General features: G+C 39.3%; 1 pseudogene across 1 annotated transcript in view; it reads right to left on the bottom strand.

Annotated features, from left to right (window-relative positions):
- Nucleotides 1–1,366: 1,366 nt before the first annotated feature.
- Nucleotides 1,367–5,041, bottom strand: part of LOC307022019 (4-galactosyl-N-acetylglucosaminide 3-alpha-L-fucosyltransferase 9-like) — a 4,569-nt pseudogene continuing 894 nt past the window's right edge. Inside the window, exon 2 of the transcript in view lies at nt 1,367–2,414. The product of the transcript in view is annotated as a 4-galactosyl-N-acetylglucosaminide 3-alpha-L-fucosyltransferase 9-like (transcript). The remainder of the gene's footprint in view (nt 2,415–5,041) is intronic.

Below are 5,041 nucleotides of genomic sequence, written 5' to 3'. Positions count from 1 at the left end.
TTTGTGTTGAATGCCACTTAGCATATCTGAAGGGAGACTGGAATACAAATATATATATATATCAAAACAAAAAGCTAACATTTCATTTTCATGTACATTTCAAACACAGTATTTTTCCACATATTTAAGTTATATTTATTTGGATTCACGCATTCATGTTGAGAATGTTCCATTCAAAAATGTTATTATTAAAAAGGCATTTACACCATCAAATACGACTATTGAGATCTATTGTCAGGAATGTTAGTCTTATACCAAATAGTGAATTATATTGCAGCAGAATGTTCCACGCCTGCACGGTATTATATTTTCACAGCTCAGTGTCAGTAAATATGGTTGCGGTTAGTATTGGACTACAAGATAGATGCAAGCCTGGACAGGTTATTTAAAGCATGAATGAGTCTGTTGGGTTTTGGAGGTGTGTTTACTATGAATTAATAATAATACATGATGTGTCTAAAAATAGAACAACAATATTCTGTTTTATTGTTAATGTCCTATAACATAATCTTCCTGTGCCAGAATAATGCACTTGAACGCATCAAAGCTTTGTGATTGGCCGGCGTGACCCCATTTGTCGGGGCGTGGCAGGTGGGCAGTGGGCGGTGCACTAGTTAGCGAGAAGCCCCTCAACGTGGGCGGGAGCTCAACATAGGCGGAGCCTCAACGCCCCTCCTTCTCAACCTTTGAGGCACGTGACGTCCCGACTCCCGTGTTGTGTACTTACAAAAGTAACATATTATATCTCTGTGCGGGAGCCCTTCCTTCTCAACCTTTGTAACATATTATATACAGTATATATATATATAATATATAAACATATTATATCTTATATTATTAATATATATACAGTATATAATGATACCGGTAAAATAATGATACCTTGAGGTCTGTGATGATGGCGAGTGATCTGTCGCCATGGCAACGGCATTTAAAAATATAAAACTCAAATTAAACACATTAAAAGCCTTCAAAGCATATTTTAATGTCTATTTGCATGTTATGACTTCAAGAAAGGGCCTGCATTTGTTTTTTAACGTAAACCTTTTTAATTTCAATATAATCACTGCATTTCAGAGGCAATATTGTATATTTACTCACTTTTTACTGATAAAAAACATGTGATATTAATTAAATCATATGGTACTGTATTTCCTACCAGTATTTAAAAAATATATATATTAAAAAACTGCCATCGTATTGACAAATTGATAGAATTGACAGGATAATATCAATGGTAATATAATACTGTGAACAGAGCCATTCCGCATAATGTACTTCTACTTTTGATACTTCGAGTGCATTTAGCTGATAATACTTGCTGATAAATCTTTATTACTAGTAATGAATGTACATGTGTCTGAGCCACTTTCAAATGTTGTTTTTATTGGCATTTTCACATAAAGTACCACTTATAAAGGTCATGAACTACACGGAAATCCCGGTCTCTTGACATGTGGTCTCAGGCGAGGCAGATGGGCTGGAGGAACTCGTTGTATGCGGACAGGAGATGAGGGGTGGCCATGAAGAACTTGCTCCACTCAAAGTAACGCATGTACGCCTCATCCTTCATGCCCAGCAGAAACTGTGCCAGTGACTTTAGATCAGGGAAATCGTTGATGTGAATGAAGGCGTCGGAGGGAAGGAACAGCTCGTAGTTTTCTCTTGGCGGTCCCAATAATACAGGGACTGCCACGGCCACGAGGGGCCCGTTAACCTTCTGATGTAGTCTCTGTGGACTGAGTTCTCAAACGACAGGTAAAACTTACAGCTGGCTATGGTGGAGTAGTAGTCCTCGTAGCTCAAACGCTTCCCTCCAAAGGCTGCACCGAAGACGTGGATTTCAACGTGTTCGGGCAGTTCATGATAATATTTCTCTCTCACAGCTGTTCCAGTGCCATGGTCGGTGTTACTGACTATCCAGCACACCAGTTTGTCTTTTTTTGGCAAAACAAAGTCCTCTGTCATTGCTGTCTTCCTGATAGTGAGCTCGTTCCTCACCGTGATGTCAGCGTCTCTCCTGTAGCTCAGTGTTAAGTTGAACAGGTTGTCTAGACCAGGGAGCTTTTCTGTGTTTGTCAGGGATTCTACGTGAAACCAAATCCACTTCTGAAAAGTCGGACGTGGACCCTTCGGCATGTTTTGTAACCCCTGGGATATATCTTTATGGTAGAAAATGACTCCCTTGGCCTTGCTGTAGAGGGATCTTTCATCTCTCAGAACACAGCTATCAATGTTGAAGTGGGTCAAGCAACCTTGGAGGTCAAACTTGACACCGATTGGCCAGAACCACAGCAGGACTATGGGCTTTGTCGGTGTAGGAGTAGGAGTAGGAGCAGGAGCCCATGGGCTCACAGGAGATCGAGCGTTGTAATACAGAGTGATTGTAAGAGCAGAGCAGATGACAGTTTCTTCTTATAGTCTGGTCCCAACATCTGTGGAAGCAGAAGAGAAACGGATGTGATGATTACAAAAAAAGTAAGAGTTAAATGTATAAATCTCAAAATATTAACAACTGAGATTAGGGAATATATGTGTCTTGATTAAAAGTTGAAGAAGGTACAAGCTTCTGTACATAAAAACTTCTGGGGAAGAGTCAATTACAGCTCCCAAGGTGCATTTCTACTGCGTAAATCACTTTGTTAATGTAACACGTTGTAACACTTCTTATCTTGGGCTATGCTATCTGACTCGAAAGATTCTGAGTTCTACTAGAGTGGATCGACAGATAAGTAATTAGACCAGAGACCAGTTGGTTTGAATAGAACAGCCGGCAATTTACTGGCGAAATAGACAAAACATTAAACATATAGACAATGAATATTTCCTGCTTTATGATCAGAGGTAAGTATTTCACCTTTCCCTTGTTTTCTGATTTCTGTGACTTAGTAAATGGTATGGATAAAATAAAATAGCTTATATTAGTTTAGACCAGTGTTTCCGTCAGACCAGGGCTGAGAGGGCGTCCACCCCGAGAGCGGGGTGAATTTTGACTTGAACCGTCCCTTAAAGATACTGTCTTTTTACGTTAGTGAGCCGGATCATTTGGCTCTTTCGACTCCCAAACGGCTCTTCATGTTACCAGTTTATCACAGAGACTCAATTTTGCCGCTGCGAGGCTCTGGTGCTCGCAGCTCACGCGCGTGCTCCACAAGCACCGCTCATCGCGTCCAAATCGTGCACGTTCCGTGTTGTCCTGTAGCAGGCACAGCTGATGTCGGGGAAACGATCTTCACTACTCCAAAAATACTCCCACCAGACTCCTTTGCCTCTCCAACAGAGGGATTGTCCTTTTTCCTTTTCGTCATTTCAAGCGATAAAAACTCTCGATCTTCTCTCGAATTATTAATATTTTTGGACGCCCTCGGCTCGAGTTCAGGGCGTCCCGAGCTGAATAAGGGCGTCAAATGACGGCAAGACGCCCCCCCTGGCTGAAACGCTGGTTTAGACCGGTCTACTAAGTATTATTTATAGGTTGTTCCTATTTCAATCTCTTTAATATCCTGAGTTAACTCTTTTTCTTTTCCCTTTTCACAGGTAAAATATATCTAATTCAATGAAAAAAACACAATTGTACCATCAATGAAAATATGTGACAAATGAAAACCTAGAATACAATATACAGGTAAAATATATATATTAATTTGTTCTACTTTTAGTATTGATACCGTCCACTAGACTCCTAGTTACGTCGTGAGCTGCGTACATGATTTCAAATACCACAAAATAATCTATAATACGTTTGTGTGTATTGTGTTTGTTTCCCGGGGAAACACTCACAAGAAACACCGGCTGTTGTTATGCCTGCTGTGACGTTAAGTTGCCGCTTGTAATTATGCCTTTACGAGCTTAAAAGTTGTATTTATCATCTGAATAAGGCAAAACAAGTTTAATATTCTAAAAACCAAGACGTTGTTTATTTGAAATCAGATGAAAACAAACTGTCACGGAACCTGCCGTGTAATCTATATATATCTTTATATTAGGGCCGGGACTTTAACGCGTTAAAAAAATTAACGCATTTTAATCTCACTGGATGAGTTTCAGGGGTACCGATTATACTGGAGCACCAACTAACGTTCATGACTTCAGACAACAACAAACCACAGTGAACAATAGTCAAACATGAACGAAGAAGCTGATGAGACCGCTTTGGCTGGCCCCGTGGATGGGACATTTTGTTTTAAAAAACGGACGGATGGAAGCGTCGATAAGAGCACGGTTGTTTGCAAATTATGCAAAAAGGAATTTGCATATCACCGCAGCACATCAAGCCTCAAGTATCACCTCAATGCAAAACATATAGCAGCTAGCGTGGAAGCTAGCGTGGACGTTAGCCCGACTCGGAGTACAAGGACCCACACCCAATTCGCGTTGATCAAACAGTGGCCTATGCAACAGAGATATTTTATTTTTCATCAGGATATTGGAAGAATAGGAGGGATTGAGGTCAATCACTGGCACTTTTTTATTTTATTTTAAATGGTACAGTACACTTTATGTTGAACTATTTATTATGTTGTTGGTGCAACTGGCACTTTATGTTGAACTGTTTATTGTTTTGGCCAAGGTTATTGAGAGAGTTGGACTGAAATTGATTAGATTTTTTAAATCAACTGTTGGTAAATCAACAAAGTCTGTTATGGCCTCTGAAGCAACAGAGAGATGTTTTCTAATAGTCAGGGTTTCCAATCTTCTGAATGTACTTGAAAGTATTGTGTTTTACTTAAAAAACAAAGTGTTATAGTTTACAGAAGGTCTACCTACCTATAGGCTACCTGAATCTCTGAAATGTACTATATTCCTAAATATGCTATTGCTACACTTTATGGCAAAAATTGCACTTTTCTGTTGGTCTTGGTTAAGTACCACCTTGAAAAAAATAAACAATGTTTTGTTGCTTAAGCTTATGTATGCAGTCATTATTCAATGGTATACTAAAATCCATGTGAAAAAAATTGCTTCTCACTGTTCTCAGGTCAAATATTTATATGTGATTAAAAATGCGATTAATTTCGATTAATTAATTACAAAGCCTCTA

Source organism: Notothenia rossii (assembly GCF_949606895.1).
Source record: "Notothenia rossii genome assembly, chromosome: 10".
Lineage (NCBI taxonomy): Eukaryota > Metazoa > Chordata > Actinopteri > Perciformes > Nototheniidae > Notothenia > Notothenia rossii.
The sequence above is the reverse complement of the archived record's forward strand: the minus strand, read 5'-3'. Positions and strand labels throughout refer to the sequence as shown.